The 19,966-nt window shown below is 42.1% G+C and overlaps 1 protein-coding gene across 13 annotated transcripts in view; it reads left to right on the forward strand.

The window, feature by feature from the left end:
* The window catches only part of LOC121441719 (calmodulin-binding transcription activator 1-like), an 840,008-nt gene that overhangs the window by 58,902 nt on the left and 761,140 nt on the right, over positions 1-19,966 (forward strand). The window lies entirely within an intron of this gene.

A 19,966-nucleotide genomic window follows, 5' to 3' on the forward strand; every position in this document is an offset into this window, starting at 1 on the left:
GGATCCTTCCAGAAGTGGCATTGTTCACAGTTTGTTGAGCATCTTATCTCTTCAAACTTAGAAACGCCCTTCTTATCTTTGTGCCATCAGCCTTGTGGGGAGAATTGTCATTTCTAGACAAGCGTTTCTCAAGTGATCAGTGTGCCCACTGAGTTGAGAAGCGTTCTGATCCAGAGCAAGGAAGACAGAAGCAAGGCGAAGGCAGAGGTGCCACACTTTAATCCTGTGGTTGTGACCAAACAAAGAATTAGTGCTTTTAACAAAAGCAGCCTCTAAGTCCTTGTTCTAAAAGCAAAGGAGGACAGAAAAGCAGGGCATTTGCAGTAGTAATAAGCAGTGGCAGGATGCAGTTGTATTTTTAAATTTAGTGTATGGTATCAGTAGTCTTGAGGAAAGGCTGGAAGTTTATTTAGATAAACTTAGAACAGTTGGTTTATCCCTTTAAAATATTAAGTCATTGTCTCATACCTTATCAGATAAATCTAAAAGTTAAATGTAAAAGTTAGAGTGCTAAAAACACTAGAAGAAACTATGGGTCAATATTTACATATTGTTCACATGATAAAGGCCATATTAGTCATGATGCCAGAACCAGAAAGAAGAGGCAGATCAATTTAACTAGAAAAAAAAAAAAATAAAACAACCCACCACCACCAACAAAAACCCCACCCAATTTGACTGCATGTAAATTTAGGGTTTTTATGTGCCAAAAAAGTTCCTAAGATTTAAATGTAACTGACAGAAGATGAATTTGGTACATATTTGGCAGAGGTTTACTATTCTCTTTTATCTCATAGTGCTGAGAAAGGAAGGGCTCAATGAATATTGAAATTTTTTTATGTATGTATGTAAGTATGTATGTATGTATGTATGTGATATGTATATGTGGTTAGCCATTTTTAACAGTTGGTTCTTTGTCTACCTTGTAGGTTCCAGCAATCAACTCTGCTTGCAGGGTAACCTGCTGAGCCATTTACCTGACCCTGAAATGTTGCTCTTCTACTTGCTTCCCAACAATTGATAGGGTGCCAGGAGGGAAGCATGTAGAGTTGTAAACTAAAGGCAGGGAGGGAGTGGGAGGGGTTTGTCTTGTTGGTGGTAGGCTAAGTTCCTGGTGAACAAGTAGATGGGTAAAATTTAAAACAAACTTGTTTAAAGTTTATGGAGTAAAGTGTTCAGAAGACAGTGGGATGTTGGTTCAAAATATTAAAAGAAGGTAAACTGCCGCACTAGAATTCTATTCAGCAAAACCATGGTTTAAAAGAGGAGGCAATATGAGACCCTTTTTTTGAGAGTGACAGAGTCTGTAAGGATGCAGAAAAGAGTAAGGTAGTGAGCAAGTGTGACCTAACAGATCTCAGTGAGTGGGTTTATCAGTAGATTTCACTAGATTAGACACGGTGGATGAGATAAGTAGTGCTTTGAAAAGAAATACTAAAAGTGGAACATAAAGAAACGTGAATTAGTATCTTATGCCCAACAACTATTGGCTATACATTTTTCTCAAGTGCATAAAGAACATTAATCAGAACTGCTGCTCCCTAAACAAGTCTTGAAAAATTCAAAGCACTAAAGTTAGACTATCAGACTTACTATAATTTTTTATATTCAAAAAATTGATTGGTATAAATCACTAAGTTAATAAGATAAACCTAAAAATTGTGATGTTAACAACTACAGAACTCCTTTGATAAAATACAGTGCTTGTTCAGAAATGAAATAAGTCAAATGGCTAGAAAGCACTTAGAGAAGCTGTCCAGGAAGCCCCAGTTAATGGTAAGAGTGGTAGCTGTTGCCTTCTGCCTGGGAAAGAAGCGAGTTATTTCATCCCCAGCTCGTCTGGTTTACTGTGTTACTGGATGTTTTCCCAAGTTCAGTACAACAAGAAAAGACGAATTTAGGAATTGGAGTGGAAGGAATATGGCTATGGTCTTATGAATTGTGCACACAGCCAGTTTGACTGTATCTTTTTAACATTAGTAATAAATGAAGTTGAAGACTCAAGGTAGCTCTAGTTACAGCTGTTTTTATACACTGATAGCTAACAGAAATTGTAATAAAGCCAATCATTTGCATATTGTTTAGAAAAAAACTGGGAAGCAGTGCAGTCCATACAAGAACAACAAACACAACATGATATGCTGTATTCAGTAATTAGAAAACTCACTTTTTTAAAATGTTTGTTTTTTTGCAAACTCTTTTATGCATTTGACATAGTATCAGGCAGTGCCAGCAGACTTTTTGGAGGAGAATGGAGTGGTTAAAATTGAGAGATGGGTGCTGAAATGTGTAGAGAGATAAATAGTTAGGATGAGCTAATTCTGAAGGACAAAGTTTCTGTATGCTCCAGGGTAGTAAGACTTGCTGTAAAACAGTGAAAATCTGGTTTTAGTAAGGCAAACAGTAGACCATTGAACTGAGTGATCTATAAAAGAAATCCACACCTCCACAGAAACTGGCCTGATCACATAAGAACTCCTGCAGAGCAGTAGAGAAAGGACACACACTGCAGTAAAAGGTGTTTGCAATTGAGGATGTAGCTCATTTATGGAACCTAGTATAGCATGCATGAGGCTCAGGCTTGATCTTTAGCATGGCAAAAATAAACAAATAAGTAAATTAATGAGTAAATGAGCAAATCCAGGGGGCAGGGATTTAGTTTACTGTGTGGCAGAGAAGTCCCCGTATGTATGCTGCTGAGAATTGTCAGATTGTCAGCCATGTGCTGCAATATCCATAAGGCAGAGTGGATGCACCTGCTGTAGGGACTGGATGTTGGAGAAGCTACTGGTGTAGAAGGGCTGGCTGTTGAAGAGCAGTGCACTTCTGGCACAAAACCCTAGAAGGCTAGATCTGTCAATATGGCAGGTGGGTACCAGTGGTGTTCCTCTCCCTTGTATATAGGATTATGATGGCCCTAGACATTTTTTTTTTTGTTTGCTTGCTTTTTGTTTTTTGATTTTCGAGACAGGATTTCTCTGTAGCTTTGGAGCCCGTCCTGGAATTTGCTTTGTAGACCAGGCTGGCCTTGAACTCAGAGAGATCTGCCTGTCTCTGACTCCCGGAGTGCTGGGATTAAAGGTGTGTGCCACCACCCCTGACTGGTCTTAGATATTTTGTATTAATTCAGTAAATCATTCCATTGCATGCTCTTTCTGTCCAGACTAGATACCCGAGAGAAGACAGAACAGATACTGGATTTACCTTTGCAGAGGTGAAGGCTCTTAAGATGGGGCAACTGGTTACTTGACCAGCATTGTCTGGTCTCTGGAGAGGTCTGTGTGCAATCAAGGTACAGTAACCACTGAGCTGGTCATCAAAGAGTAGACATGTATTTAGAAAGCCATTCAAAGGGATGCAAAGCCATTGAAAGGACCAGGTGTTAGCGCTGTGAGATGACAGATCCAGATAGAGGAAACTTGTGGGGAGGCCTACACTGGGGGAGAACTTTGTTCCATGTGAAAAAGTAGGGAGCAGTAGGGAGGTTAGAGAATAGAATGAGTTGAATTGTGACAGAATGGTCAGGAGCTGAGGTTAAATTGCTCCTGGCTTTTGCGCTACCTGAGGATGTGGGGTGTTCAAGGGCAGGTTCCTACAATGGAGGCCTGAGATTATAGAGTTTTGTAATCTGTTGTAGGTACTTCTCTGTCACTTGACTGGCTTCCAGAGTGTTAAGAAGAGCCTCTTCACCAATGCAAAATAACTCTGATTAGACCAAATCAAAAATGCCCACATTTAATAAATGCCACACTCCCGGATGGACTGGGACAGCATGGCTGGGACAGAAGCCCACGCAAACCCCAGAGACCATGTGTTCCTTTTTCTAGCACCAGCCCAAATAGCCTGTGGGAGTGGTCCTAACCCTCCCTGGGGAGGGGTCAGCGCTTGGCAGGCTGGAAGTTTGAGTCTGGACCAAGGCAACTCTTAGGCCAGGGGCTGGGGTGACATTTCCAGTCTTCCCAAACTTCTTGGATATAGGTGGTTTCAGTCAAACATCCCAGAGTCCTTTGCTATAGGGGTGTTGGCTTAAGTCTGACATATATATGCGATGTGGGAGAGGGGAGAGCTGGGAGTTGGTGTGCTCACCCTCAGCCAGGGGACTGGAGTGGCAGGCATCTGGTTTGTTGTCATTTTGGAGTCCTCAGGCAGCTGCTTTTTGAGGGAGATGAGAAGGCAGGTAGCTGGGAGAAAAATATATTTTTCTTAATCCAGGAGAGTTGGAACCAGTGGTGAAGTCCCAGGGGCTGGTGCAGATGTTAGCATTGTCTGGAGGGCACTTTGTGAGTTATCTTGGCCCAGGCAGCAAGAGTGACCTGTAAAATATGATTGAAACTGGCTGGATTTAGTGTAGCAGAACTTTTTTCCGGAACCTGTAATAGAACTGGAACAGATTCACATCTTGGTGTCATAGCAATAAAGGCTACTGTGTTAGGTTAAGACAATGAAAGGAATTGGGAACCCCAGATTCTTTAAGATATACCTGAAATCTGTTATGCACACCTGTCTGTATTTTAGCAGGAAGCTTTATTAAATGTCATGGATGAAATAATAAGTTAACAGTACCTTAAGTTTTCAGATGCCATTAGACAGTTCTGGGAGGGATAAATGAGCAAAAATGAGACAGCTTTTTAGCTACGTAGGCAACCCCAAATCCTCTCCTTAGTCCTTGGAGAACACCAGTCTTAGAAGCAGTGCTTGCCATTAGCTGTTGGGTACAAGAGGCCCAAAGATATTTTTCCTGTGGAGGGAAGATTTAGTCTACCTGGTTTGGCAGGATGAGAAGATCGATTCCCCTGGTGAAGCATCCAGGAAGCTGAAGGCTGCTTTTTTCTGTTGGGTTCAACAAACCCAAAGGCAAGGTCTTCTGTCTTCTTGGAGGAGCTAAAGGGTGCTGCAGAAGCTGCCATGTCTGTGTTAGAAGCTCTTTTGGTAAATGCCATACCCTCAGATCTGTAAAGACACCTGAGAGTCAGGATACCATTACCTGTTATTTTAAATTAGGCATATAAGCTAAATTTAGATGTGTATTTTATCCAATTAGTTACAGTTTATCAATGCTAGTAGATGCAAGAAGATTATAATGGCTATTTTAATCAAAGAATACCAGATGGTGGACTACCCTTACCAAAGATGGCAGTGAGGTTAAAATGGCGGCTACCCATGTGTTTGTATTTTTCCAGAGCTGCTGTAATCTGGAGATATAAGTTTTGCTGGTCTTAAACAAGCACATGTGCACACAGAAATATAAATTAATCACTTTGCGGAAATATATTTACGCACTCATACAGACATATTGTGGCCACATCATTCTAACACACAGACAAATAAAACACCTTTAGAAACCCATGTTAGCTGACCAATTTAAAAATCCGAGTTGTTAGGCCTGCTGGGGAAGCACAGCAAACAGCTAGAAGGGGAAGGGGAGGGGCCGGAGTGAGATAAACAGCAAACAGCTTAGAAGCAGATAGAGGGGAGGGTAACAGGGCCGGAGCTCGCAGCAGAAACCTTGGGATTTTGGAGCCTTGTTTAAGTTAGTTGTTAATTCCAATTTAAAGAGTTTTGTGTGTGTGTGTGTGTGTGTGTGTGGTTTTTTTTTTTTTTTTAGGCTGCCCAAGTGGGGTCGGGAGCAGGGCCTGGCAGGAGCAGCATTTAGAAACCACGGGCTTTTGGAGCATTGTTCATTTAGGTTAGATAGCCCTAATTTAAAAGGATTTTTGTAAAAGGCTGCTGAAGGGCGTTTTAGGAATTGTCTTGGAATCACAAGAAACCCGTTAGAAGAGCATGCCTGTGTGACTCAAGGATGTCACAGTGCGTCCAGCGTCCAGCAGGACAACCCTTGAGCCGAAAACGGGCCTGTGAAAATTGAATGGCAGACCTCCCTGGCCATGCAATCTTCACCTCTCCAGCTTTTGCCATGCGGGTCAGACTTCCAATGCATCACCCCAGCCCCTGGCCTGGGAGTTGCATTGGTCCAGACTCCAACTCCCAGCCTGCCAAGTGCTGACCCCTCCATGGGGAGGGTCAGAACCACTCCCATAGGCTATTTGGGGGGGACGACACATGGTCTATGTGCTCCTCTCTCTTCCAGTCCATCCCGGAGTGTGGCATTTATTAAACGTGGGCATTTTAAATTCAGTCTAATCTGGTCTAATTGGAGTTATCTTGCATCAGTGAAGAGGCTTTTAATTCAGAGTCCATGGGATGCATTTACAGTAATCTAGGGGACACTAGCATGCTGGTATCAGGGTGACGGCATTGAAGCTAGACATACCTGGATGTCAGGGGATGGGGTTTGCACATAGACCTTTCTAGCCATGGGAATAGGGTGAATGTGGCCTACCTGGGAGGTGAGGAGCTGTTGCTGTGACTCCCAAGTTTTTCAGTCATTTTACAGAATGTGATGCTGGGTTTCCAGTGAACTTCTGTAGTGAATATCAATTACCTGTTAAGTGCTCCCCCTCCCCCAAAAATGTGGATTGGAGAGCAAACAAAATCAAACTAGTACAGTAGGAACTAGAGGCAAGAAAATGGTGAGAGTATGGAGCTAGGTACTTCCGTAGGTTCTGTGGGACAAAGCCTGTGTTTTCTTGCACAGATAGGAGATGTGACTAACTAGAAAAGAGGATGTTAATTGGCTAATCAAATATTTGAACCTCTGTAGCCTTGGAAGTATATACAAATTGCAAAACTCACTTCAGGCTTTTCCCTTCTGAAGGTGGAGATGACAGTAGTTTGTGAGAGGCACAGAAGTGCTGAGGAGGAGGGCAGTGAGGTGACCTCAGCAGTATGAGGCATGGGAGCACACCAGGTTGGGTTATGTTCACTGTCTCCAGGACTCAGGATATGCCTAGTGTTCATTAAGTGCTTAGTAGGATGTTGTAAGAACAATTAATGATATCTGGTCCCAGGAAATAGGAGGAAAGAGGGGACAGTTGTGAATGAACATTGTTGTGATGATGTTAGTACTGTTGACCCTAATGCTAACTAACAAGATGTGTCAGTTAGTAGAAACACTTGTATTCGAGCCCGATGATTTGAGTTCAATACCAGAACCCACATAAAGAAGGAAGGTGAGAACTGACCCACAGAGTTGTGTCCTGCCATGTCATACACACAATAATGTAAATAAAATAAATGTTTAAGAATTGTAATTCTATTCACTCTGGGAGGATCTTTTTGGTTTCATGGCCCTGGATTTATCTTCTCTTTCTCAGGTATTCCGGTGAAATTTACAGTTCTTAAAGATCTAAGGCCCCTTGAGGGCCTTGCCCAACAGGGGTGACTTTTTAGATTTTTTTTAGTAATCTTAAAAATCAAACTGGTTTTACATATTGAAGATCTTTAATCTGTGTTGCCAATATCATCATTCTTCTTTATATGCGGTCCCACGTGGGTGCACTTTAATGGGGGAGGGGTAAGGACGGGTAGGTACAGGTGTGCAGAGACAACAGAAGAGGCGGGGGAAAGAGGAGGGGGATTATGGCGACCCTCGCCTTTTAACAAGGAATGCAAAGGCTTCTGGGAATGTGTCCTGCGCTGGTGTCCATAGTCCAGGGGAACACTGGGAGCTGTAGTTCCGCAAAGGAACAACAGGGACCTTATACCCCAAAGACTCCATGCCTAGCAGGAAGGAACACATGGTATCTCTCTCTTCTTCGCCACAGATCATATATGCTTATTCCCAGAATTATTACATTTTGTTATATGAGTACTTATATATGTGCTTAATTAAAGGTGATAATAAGTTGTCACTTAAAAAATTCTAGCCCTATAGAAATGTGGGCATTTAAAAACAGACTTTCTCCTACAGTTGTACATCCTAGAAGAAGTCATTGTGTGCAACTTGGTTTTGGAATGTGTATTCTAATTTTTGATTTTTATACTAAAAATGCCTAAGGCTAGGTAGGGGCTTTATAATAAATGTTATTTAACTTACAGGCTGATAGTTTAAAATCAGGTGGCTTATGGGTTCAACCTCTTGGCAAGATCTGATGGTTGATTTCAGGATCATACGTGGAGGGAGCAATTGTTTCACCAAATAGGAAGCCAGAGAGGCCGGACTGGTGCAAGAACCCACTAGGGTTTCTTCACTGGCATGCTGCCCATTGCTCTAAGAACCTCTCTCCGACTCCAGCTGAAGGACTTCCTCTAGGGTCCACTTCACAAAGGAGGTTATATACTTTTATGCTGGAGACCAGACTAATGATACAGACCTTTTGTGGGACACTTTGAAACATGTCCAGACCATAGTAACGCCCTTCTGTAGATGTAAATGATTCTTGAGCAAGATCTGTGTGCTCCTGTGGTATATATCTCTATAAAGCTTGCATGTGCACACACAAAGACACACGCATGACACTGTGCATACCTCTTCCTTCACTGTTTTCTCCTTATAATACAGAACATTATGGCTGTTTTCCATGTTGGTGCATATGTGTGGTTATGAATATGCATGATTGCAGAGCAAGGATGCCCATTAAAAACTTAGTGTTTTGTTCTTACATCATTTTGGTTTGGATTTTTAGCCTGAGATGTTTAATATAACTGAGCCTTTTTTAACTAGCACACTTAACATTCTGGTTCACATATTTTTGCATACTTCTCTAGTTATGCTCTCAGGACAGATGTACTTGTCAAAGGATAAACATTTGCTATGTAGCAATTCAGTTCTCAGTAATCAGATATGAGAGTGTGTGTTCCATCACTCAGGGATCTTTCAGTCTGTTGGGTGAGAAGCTGACACTTTGTTACCAGGTGATAGGGTCCTTCTGTGTAGTTCTGCCTCAGCCTCCTAAGAGCTGGAATTATAGGTATGTGCCATCATGTCTGGCTTCTTGCTTCCTTTAAATTTCACTTGTTTATATGTTCCTGTGATTTAGCCTGTTTTGGCTGCTTGTCTAACTTCATGTTATATTTTTTAAAAATTATCTTCATTTCTTTTGCTGTTTTTCTAAAGTTGGTTCTTCATCTTCCCTCCCTCTGCCTTTGCTTTCTAAGTGCTTTTTTTTTGTTGCTTTAAGAAATGTGTAGGGGCTGGACAGATGGCTCAGTGGTTAAGAGCACTGCCTGTTCTTCCAAAGGTCCTGAGTTCAATTCCCAGCAACCACATGATGGCTCACAACCATCTGTAATGAGGTCTGGTGCCCTCTTCTGGCCTGGAGGCATACATGTAGTCAGAATATTGTATACATAATAAATAAATAAAAAAAAAAAGAAATGTGTATAGTCGCCCCCCAGCCCTATAAAGCACTTGCAGTTAATTGTTAGCTTTCTGAACTTGTTTCGTCTTGGGCGTTTACAGAAAAGTCTTCCTTGTATAGTATTGGGTTATCTATTTAGATTCTCTTTCTCTGTTTTACCCTAAGATGTTTAATGTAACTAAACACTAAAGAAGCCACATGAGCAGGGTGAGGCATAGGTGTAATTTCATTTTCCTTCCAAATTGCTCCCTGTATTGAGTTGTTGATCTTTCCCAGTTGACTTTAAATGCTGCAGTTACCTGTGTTGCTGTGACAGCCTTGGGCTCTGTTTGGACTGTCTTCTGTGATCTGTTCACTCTGGGTTTATATTGTTGTTACAGTTATCTTTCCTTACATGGTGACCTTCCTTTCATTCTAACATTATAGAAAGAAAATTAGTGGCCACCTCTGTTTAAATATCTGTCAAAACCAGAGTGCAGCTTTACAGTAAATACTTTCTTGTTTGAGTGAATTCTGTTGTGACTTTAATAAATGAGCTCATGTAATCTTAGAAGCTGTATGTTAAAGAAGACTGAATTAAAAGCAGGTCTTGTCACTGATGATGGGACTGGAATAGTTTCTATCTTTGTTTCTGTAGCGTTCACTTCCTCTCCTTTCATGTCTGTGCACATCACAAATATTGGTAGGTCCAGCTGTGATGGCTGGAGGAATATCCTTGCTCTGGTCTGGCTGCCCTGGTTCCTATTAGGGAGGGACCGATATCCATGCTGTCTCTGCTGGCACTGTGCTCTCACTCATAAACTCCTGCTCTAAGTTCTTTGCAGTGATGGTCATTATGGCCTGGTAGCTGCTTCAGTATTCAGACAGACAGGTGCCTTTCACATTTATACAGCAGAAAATAGAGTCTGAATGTTTTCTATACATAGAACTAAGCAGTGTAAAGTTCATTTTTCTTGTGCACCCACCATCATCATCCATCTCCAGAAACTGAAACTTCATCCTCAAACAACCTATCCCTTTCCCAAACACCTTCTATTCTGTTATCTGTGCAGTTGGTTCTGGAAATCTTAAAAAGGGGAGTCAGGCAGTACTTTCTCTTTGTGTGTGACTGGACTATTTAATTAGTATAATGCTTTAAAGGTTTCTCGATATAGCATATGTTTGCCTCCCCTTCCCTTCTGATTTTAAAGATTTACCTTTATTTTTAACTGTAAGTATGTAGGTCTGTGCATGTGAGTACAGGGATTTGAAGAGGCCTGAAGGGGGCATCAACTCCTATAGACTTAAAGGTGGTTGTGAGCTGCCATAAAGTGTATTGGGACCTGAACAGTTTGTGCTCTTAACTTCTGAGTTATCTCTCCAGCCTTCTTCCCTTTTAAAGTTGAGTATTCCATTATGTAGATACCACAGTTTGCCTCTGTATGGTTTGAATAGGGCTGATGTGAGCATGGGTTTGCAAATTTGAGATTCAGACTTCTCCCCTCCTCATCTTCACATGTTATTCAAGTGTTTTATTTAGTTCAACCTAGCTCCCATTATTCTGTTGTACCTTCTTTCTTGAATCACTAGTGATCTAAAAGTTAAAATAAGCCAGGTATGTGATTTATGTATGTGATCCTAATCACTCAGGAAGTAGAGGAGAATTGCTATGAGTTCTAGTTTCAATAACTGCAGGAGCAATGACATCAATACCAATACCAACAGTATTGCCAAAAACAACATTTTGTCTTCAACAGCAGCAACAGAGTTCAATAAAAACATTTTTCAGTGTGTGCTTTTACTGTCACAGATGCCACAGTGACCACACATACCATACCTCCCCAGCTCCTGGGATGGTGAATGATCCTTCTTCACCCTGTGCTGGATGCACCCTCTTGCTCTCTTCTTAAATTTGACAGTGGAATTTTCTCAGGTCTTTGCTTTATGCCATTTGTCTGCTATCATTAAATGTGGATATTACTTATTTCCTCCTACCACTCAAGAGAGAGAGAGAGAGAGAGAGAGAGAGAGAGAGAGAGCGAGCGCGCACGCCAAGGAGATTTTTATCAGATAGGTTAGTTTCATCTTCTTTCTAAATAAGATGCTTTTTGATAAAATAGGATCATAAAGAGGACAAGAGTATAGATCATATGAATGACACTGATTTTAAAGGAGTGACACACTATGACATATAATTGATAATAAATACTGTATGCTCAGAAAGCCAAGGTATGAGGACTTAATTAATGTGTGTATCTTATATAATGATGAGCACAGTCTATGTGATGTAGGAATGATATTGTCATGTTATAAATGGAGAACATGAGACATAGTTGAAAATGAAATAATATCCCAAGATCACAAAAGGAAAAAATAGCACTGTTCTTTGATGTTTAAAAAACTTAAGAAAAATATTCTTTGAGAATGTCTTGTGTTTTGATCATAGTCATCTTCCCTCCCCCAGCGCTTCCCAATCTATTCTTCCTTCCAATCCAACTTTGTGTTTTGTACCCCTCCCTCTTGTAACCTCTACCCCTATCATATTAAAGCCAATTTTTGCTGCCCAAATATTCTTGGATGTGTGGCCTTTCATAAAAGTGTATGCTCAATGTATTAGTTAGGTGTCTGTTGCTGTGGAGAGACATCATGACCATGGCAACTCCTATAAAGGAAAACATTTAATTGGGGTGACTGACAGTTCTAGAGGATTAACCATTATCTTCACCGCAGAATCCAGGCAGACTGGAGAATGAGGTGAGAGTACTACATCTTGATCAGCAGTCAACAGAAAGTGAACTGAGACACTGGGTATAGCTTGAGCATAGGAGACGAGACCTCAAAGCCTGCCCCCACAGTAGTGACACAGTTCCTCCAACATGGCCATACCTATTCCAACAAAGCCACACCTCCTAATAGTGCCACTCCCTCAGAATTTATGAGGGCCATTTATATTCAAACTACCACAGTCAATTTATCAGGGCTGTGCTTATAGAGAAAACTGACCCTTCCTCTCTCAGCAGCTAAGAATTACCAATAGCTTCCCAACAAAGGATGAAACTTCATGCCTAACTTCATTCTCCATGTTGTGATTTAGTCTGACTTTGGCTTGCACAGGTCTTAATACATTCTGTGAAAACTGCTGTGAGTTCATATGAGCAGGTGTCCTGCTCCTTCCTTGCACTCACCTACTGTCTCTGGCTCTTACACTCTTTCTTCCCCTTCTTCAGTGATTTCTGAGCCTTTGGAGGAGGGAGTGCAGTATCTATATTCCATGTAGAGCTAAACACTCTTTAGTCTCTTATTCTCTGCACCTTGGCCAGTTGTGGGTCTCTGTGTTGTTTGATCATCATCTACTTGTACAAAAGTATTTCTGATAAGGATTGAGAAATGACCTAAATCTATAGGTATAATGTTAAGTCATTAGGAGTTGGTTTAACCCTCTTTTTAGCAGAATAATAACAGTATGTTCTCTTCTGGTGTCAATAACCTGTCTAGCCATAGGTTTTTGGCCTAATATAGTTCCAGGTATGGATTTCATCTTGTGGAGTGGACATGAAATAAAATCAGAAGTGGTCGGTTACTCCTATAATGTTTGCTCTGCTATTGTACCAGTGACCATGTCTGACCAGGCCTGTCATTTTTGGAGCTTGCAGAGTTCACAGCTCAGTAAGATTGATGATTACTTTTCTTCTTTGGCAGCATGCATATAGCAGCGTGGGAGCTAGCCAGGAGAGATGATGCTTCCATGTCAGTACTAGCTTGGTACTACTTTTTATATGTCTTCATATAAAAGACACCCATGTGGTGTCTTCAGTAACAGAGTCTAGCCATCACGTTCTGGAAGGTAGCCAAGAGCTTTGGCAATAGCCTGCATTGTTTGGGGATCTTTGGGTATCTCACTGACACCCCCCTGTTGATGGAGCTGTGGGCTGTGTTCCTGCCGCCCCAGCTCCTGGTCGCCTGGCTAGCTTATGCCCCAAAATAACAACACACAAACTGTATTCTTTTAAACCCCCATTATATCTAGCCTCTTCTCCACTAACTCTCTCACCTGGACTAGCCCATTTCTAATAATGTGTGTAGCACCCCAAGGTGTGCTTACGAGGAAGATTCTAGCCTACGTCCATCCTGGGTCGGAGCTTCATCGCATCTGCCCGGGAGAGGGGAGCATGGCGTCTTACCTCACTTCCTCTTCCTCCCAGCATTCTGTTCTGTTTACTCTACCCACCTATGTTCTAACCTATTAGGGCCAAGCAGTTTCTTTATTAATTAACCAATGATCTTCCTCCATCACCCCCACAATAGTAACTCGTTCCTGGGGCTGGGCTTTTTATTTGTTAGCTCCTAGTGCCTAGTAGGGGCATTGTTGCCCAGTCATAGGATGTCCATTTTAACTCTTTATGTATGGACCACCAGTAAGCTATGCCACAGACTGTATCACATGCAAGTGTTTGCGGAGTTTATGGACGGACTCCTGCCCTGTCTCTGCATGACCAAGCTCCTGCCGAGTGTAGGGTCTCTCCTCTTGTCTTGCTGCTAGAGCGCTGGCATTACAGACATGCACTCCCACCTCTGGGGTTACAGATTTGTGCTTCTACATCTGCCTTTACATGGTTTCTTCAGATCTGAATTCAGGTCTTTATGCTTAAAACACAAGCATTTTACTTACTGAGTTTTTTCTACAGGCTTGGATTTTCTTTTAAATTTAAAAATTTTTAGCAGAGCTGGGCAGTGGTGGCGCACGCCTTTAATCCCAGCACTCGGGAGGCAGAGGCAGGCCAATCTGGTCTACAAGAGCTAGTTCCAGGACAGGCTCCAAAGCTACAGAGAAACCCTGTCTCGAAAAACAAAAAACAAAAGAAAAACAAAATACAAAACAAAACAAAAAAATTAGCAGCTTTGCCACTTAGTGGCTAGTTGCCCCCTGAGGTCAGTGTGTCTGTGAGGAAACTGGAGGATAGGTTTGGCCAACCTGAGTCAGATTTCAAAGGGAGGGCTGTGGACTAACTAGGCTTACCTGGGAGGCTTGCCAAATAGGCAGGCTTTTTAGTCACTTGTTTGGGGTTGAGAATCGCAGTCTCCTGCTGCTGTCCTTGAGAGACTGTTTATGGGTGATGGCTCAGATGGGAGCATCTCGCCCAGTGTGGAAAACAGGTGATCACTGGTGTGTGTTGCTGAGAAGTCTGCAAGCAAGAATTTTTTTTTTTGTTATTTATTTGTTTGTTTGTTTGAGACAGGGTTTCTTTGTATAGCCTTGGCTTTCCTGGAACTAGCTCTGTAGACCAGGGTGTCCTTGAATTTACAGAAATCTGCCTGCTTCTGCCTCCCAGAGTTCTGGGATTAAAGGAATGTGCCACCAGGCTTGTAAACAAAAAATTTGATAATGCTGGCAGTGGTGAATTTTATTTTTTCTTTCTTTTAAATTTATTTTTTGGGAACTTACACATTTTTTTCAACCCTTACCCCAGTGGACAGCTAGAAAGAAGTGGGTCTTGGCTATGCTACTCAGTTTTATAAATGTGGTAAGCCAATCTGATTTTGAAAGTGGGGTGATTTCAGATGTGTAGCCAGTATGAATAACCAGTACCAAACATTCAAATACACAGTATCTGTGTGCGTCCTTATGCGTGAATAGGGAGGATTCTCTTGCCATCTCTGGTAATAGGCAGGCAACAAAGAGCTCAGGAGCAGTGGCTTCCACAGTCTGCCTAGAATTTTGTTGACCTTCTCTGCATGGACAGGTCCCGGCATGGCCTGGTTCCAAGAGTGCAGTGTGAGGCTAAATCCTTGTCCTGTGCTCCCACTTTGCATTCTTGTCCTTGCACAGCTTGCTTTATCGAGGAACTGGCATGTGATAAATTATATAATCATTAAGAGTACCTGGTTATTTAGAGAGTCTCATGTAGTCTCATCTAACCTGGAATTTGCTATGTAACATAGCTGAGTATGACTTTGCATATCTAATCCTTCTACCTCTACTCTCTGAGTGCTGGGATTAAGACATATCACTACTGCACCCTGTTTATGTGCTTCTGGGGATCAAACCCAGGCTCTGGTGCCTGCTAGGCAAGCATATTAACAACTGGTTTATGTTTTGATTGAATTGTTGATTGTGTTTGGTGTGTGAGTGAGTGTGTGTGTGTGTGTGAGTGAGAGGGGGAGAGAGAGAGAGAGAGAGAAAGAGGGGGGGAGCGAGGGAGGGAGGGAGAGGAGAGAGAATATATGGGCATTTATTTGTAGATCAGAGAACAATGTTGAGTATCTTTGGTCTTCCTGTTTGAGGCAGGGTTTTTGCTCAGTGCTTGGTAAGGGATGCTCGCTGAAGAGTTTCTGGGATCTTTCTATTTCTGCGCCATATCTTGTAGAATTTCAGATGGGTGCAACCATTTGTCACTTTATCTGGGTTCTGGGGAATCCAAGTTTTGATTCTTAAACTGTGCAGCAAGTGCTTTATCCATGGATCAATCTTCCTAACCTCCTCTATTTTTATTTTTAATTGATACATAGTAATTTCATTTTTATGGGCTGCATTAAGATGTTTTAATTGATTGGCATGCCTATTACTTGATGCATATGTGAGTGTGTTTATGTTGAGAACATTCAGAAGTTTTTCTTCTAGTTATTTTGAAATATATCATTGTTGTCAACCAGCTACTCTTCAGTGTTAGAGAACATTAGCAGTTACTTCTTCTAGCCAGGCATGGTTGCTCATGTCTGTTGTATTTCAGCATTTGGGAGGCTGAGGTCGTAGGATTGCCATGAGTTTGAAGCCACCCTGGGCCAGCTTGAGCTACAAATGGTATGTGACCTTACCTGAAAATAATTAATGCTCACTGTTCCCTTTCCCCTTTCACCGTGTTTTATTCTTGGCCCCTTAGCCATCCCAGGTTCTGGTGACGACTGTTCTGATTCTGTAAGGTCAACTGTTTAGCTACTGCATGTGAGACCATGTGCTAATTGCACAGTGGTGTGTGTTCTGGCATGAATAGCCTCAGTGCCATGAGCCTGTGCACCCCTCAGAAGTCCTGTGGTTGCTCTCACTATTCCTCCTTCCCATCCTCTTTAGCCTTTGTGAGATATTCTAAGCTACCAGAGGAAGAGGTTACATTCATGTTGAAGGTTAATAGTTTGTCTTCTCTGCCTCCCTTTAACACCCCCTCCCCCACACTCCCCTTTCTTTTTAGTTCTTTGTTTTTCTTGCTCTAATTGTATAGTCCAGTTGGGCCCATCTCTAAATCCTCTTGCCACAGCCTGCCTAATTTTGGGGTTACAGGTGCATGCTACCTCATCTCCCCACCCCTTTAAAATTATTACAGTGGGACTCGGGTAGTACATTTCTTTAATCCCAGCTCTTGGGAGGCATAGGCAGGTGGATTTCTGTAGTAGTAGGAGCGGCAGGGCTGCATCCCTGGCACCCGGCCGCCCACATGGCTAGCTCTAGCTTATGCCCCGAAATAATTACACCGAAACTGTATTCTTTTAAACACCGCTCGGCCCATTTCTATCTGTTCTCTTCTAGGCTAGCTCTCGCACCTGGACTAGCCCATTTCTAATAATCTGCTGTAGCCCATGAGCTGGCTTACCAGGAATGATCTTAACCTGCGTCTGCCTGGAGTGGGAGAATCATGGCGACTCCTGACTCGGCTTCTTTCTCCCAGCATTCTGTTCTGTTTACTCCTCCCACCTATGTTTTAACCTATGAGGGCCAAGCAGTTTCTTTATTGCTTAACCAGTGAAATCAACACATTGACATATGACACTCCCACATCAGATTTCTGTGAGTTTCAGGCTAGCCTGGTCTATATAGCAATTTCCAGGCTAGTGAGAGCTACATAGTGAGACCTTCTTTCAAAAAAGAAAAGAAAAGAAAAGGAAAGGAAAGAAAGAAAGAAAGAAAGAAATAGTAGGAATGCTGTGATTGTAGGTGTGGGGTGTTTTATATGTGTCTTAGTTCATCTTAGAGACAAGTAACAAAGGTTGGTATTCTGAACATTTGGAAAACCAGAAGACATGATGGTGGTTGGCAAAGGAAAGGAGTTGCACCTCATCTTGGGTCAAGCATTGGGACTGTGAACAGGTTTGCCTTGGACAAAGGGACTACAAACACGGGGCCTGGGACTCGGGGAGTGCAAACATTTGGGTCTGTGAACATGGGGCCTGAAAATGTGAAAGCCAAACACTTGTTTTTCTGGTGTTGGAGTGGATTCCATTTCTGCCATGTTGGACAAACTAACGTAGACCATACCATGAAGTGGTAATATAAGTATAGCCTTTGCTTAGCTAAAAAGCTGGAGTTAGCTCAAGTATATTTGATGCTCTACATAATGGCATGCTGGGAATTTATGCATTTGTATTTATAGATTAAAAATAAAATTTGTCCTATCACCGTAATCAGCTTTTAGCTGAATGTCTCTTTAATCAGTACACATTCTCTCAGAGCTTAATATCTGCTGCAGAAAGTATTGCATAACAGCACTAATAGCCATTTTGTGAAAAACCAGAAAAATGTCTACGGTCCTGTCTTGATGGACTTCTTCAGTTCTGCGGTGCCTTCCCTTATGCTGAATCTTGTGACTTTTTTGGTTGTGGATTTCTTCCCAGTTCTTCCTTATTTGTTACATCAGAAGTTAGCCTCTAAGGGAAACATGGCAGCACCTCTTTCCTCTCACAGACCTTTGCTCTGTCTGAGAAGGGAGTCGGTTCCTCTTGCTTGTAGATTTGTTGAGAAAGGGAATTAAATTTGTCCGTAAGTGTGTCCCAGACAGTATGCTGTGAGAGTACCTGGAGAATTCTGCTGGGAGCAGGTGGATACATTCAGATCAAGGATATGCAGAAGGGTCTGGAGGCTGGCTAGGGGTTTCGAGCATTTACTGTTTAATTCTATTACTAATTGTGGAAAGAGACAAACTGTATGTAACTTTGTAAAGTTTCCCTGAGGTGGTCTAGAGCTCTGTTCCTGCCTGGTAGAACATTCCCCTTGGTTCCTCAGCTGAGAGCTTATTTCAGTCTGTGGCAACACCTGAGTATTCTGTGTTACTTTAATGAGAACTTCATCACTTACTGACTGTGGCTATAGTGAAGGGAAGGGAGGCTTCTGAAGAAGAAAAGGAAGATGGGTAATTTTGGTTTATGAGGTCTATTGCTGGTTGAGACTGGGAAATGGTCTAGAAGCCAATAAATTCTATAGGGAAAACACAGTGGCTCCAGTTAGGACTAGAGTTAGCGTCCTGGATGAAGATTGTAGCTACCCAGGCCCTGAATCTCCTAGAGCTTGTGGTCCAGAATAGTGGTTTTGGGTCAGGTAGGTGCCCACAGACCTGCTGTCTGGACACTGCTGAAGGCACCCATGCCGACCTCAGCAGGTGCAGTGGTCTCAGCTGCTGTCCACATAGTGGGCTCCTGTGCAGGCCTTTGCTGACAGTGGTAAAGTGCGTACTTTCCTTCCTGAGTGCTGTTCTAGGGACTTGTTAACACCATAATAAACTCCAGCCTATCTTCTCCCCAACCAGAAGTTACTGGCTAAATTCCTAATTGTTACTTTAAAAATCAGTTGGATCGTTGTCCCCATAGGTACAGTTGAATTCAGAGGCTGTCTGTCAGAACTGCCGTGTGTGGGCAGGGAGTATGAATCCACTCCCATGGAAAGTCAGGACATGCTAGGGAGCAGCTGACAACTTGAAGGTTGCATTAGCTTGGATGGTTTATGCCTGACACTTCTGGCAGGACTGATAAGTTGGCAAAAATCTGGGGAACTGTTTCTGTAAGGTATGGAATTTTAAGAATGATTTAGAAGACTTTTAAAAGACATTAAGAAGTCGTCTTATTGTTAAGAGATTATGAATATATGTTTGGTCGAGACATACTGTATATATAGTTGTTGGTCTGAACAGGTCTGGAGCTTATTTTTAATATAAAATGTTTTAGGAAAACAAAGCTCAAGTTAATACCACACTGCTGGCTTCTTGTCTTTTGTTACAAACATGCTGAAATGGTCTCAATAAATGATGCTACTAAAGCACTGTATGCATTGTTTTGATGGGGTATTGATTCCTTTTGCAGTGTTCAACATTGCCTGCATGCCTCCCAGCAGCAAATATGTATGTGCCAGACTCTGTGAGATGAGGGCTCCAAAAATGAAATGTTAGTTTACTTTTCATAGCTGTGCAACTAATGAAAGGGAAGCTGTGGCTTTAGAGATGTGGCCTTAAGCACTAACACACTCAATCCAGTGCATGATGATCTGCAGTTACTTTAACAAAACCTAATCAGAGGGAACAAAAGCTGGCATTCATAGGATTATTTTATTTATTGATTGCCATAAGCCACGAGAAGGAATGTCTTATTTCTTTTAATAAATCCTTCTGGACACTCGTCTATATTTTAATATATAAGTATTTGGGGATGTGATTTTTAACAAGGTTAACTCAAGTGTTCGATGTAACAGCGTGAAACTAAGGTGGGAGAATGGAAGGGGTGCTAAGATGGTAACCAAACCAAGCTCCTTTCGCCAGCTGCTCTCCACCTGCCTCAGGCGCCAGGCCACTGTGCACAGGACTTCTTAGATACAGACTGCTTAGCGGGAACAACCTGCTCAGGATTAGTTCTCAGACTAAAGACAGTAAGGATGATTGTCCCATGCTGGTCATTTACCAAGGAATTGAGCATTTACTGTCACCCTTTGCTTCTTGTTGCCATCAGTAAGTGCCATAACCTGGTGGTAGTTATAATTCAAACAAAGGTTGCACCCTCCTGCTCTTTGTGGGAACATAAGTTAGTTTGTTAATGAA

The sequence above is a fragment of the Microtus oregoni genome, unplaced genomic scaffold (genome assembly GCF_018167655.1).
Source record: "Microtus oregoni isolate MIOR12 unplaced genomic scaffold, Mior012 000081F_ref0000091, whole genome shotgun sequence".
NCBI lineage: Eukaryota > Metazoa > Chordata > Mammalia > Rodentia > Cricetidae > Microtus > Microtus oregoni.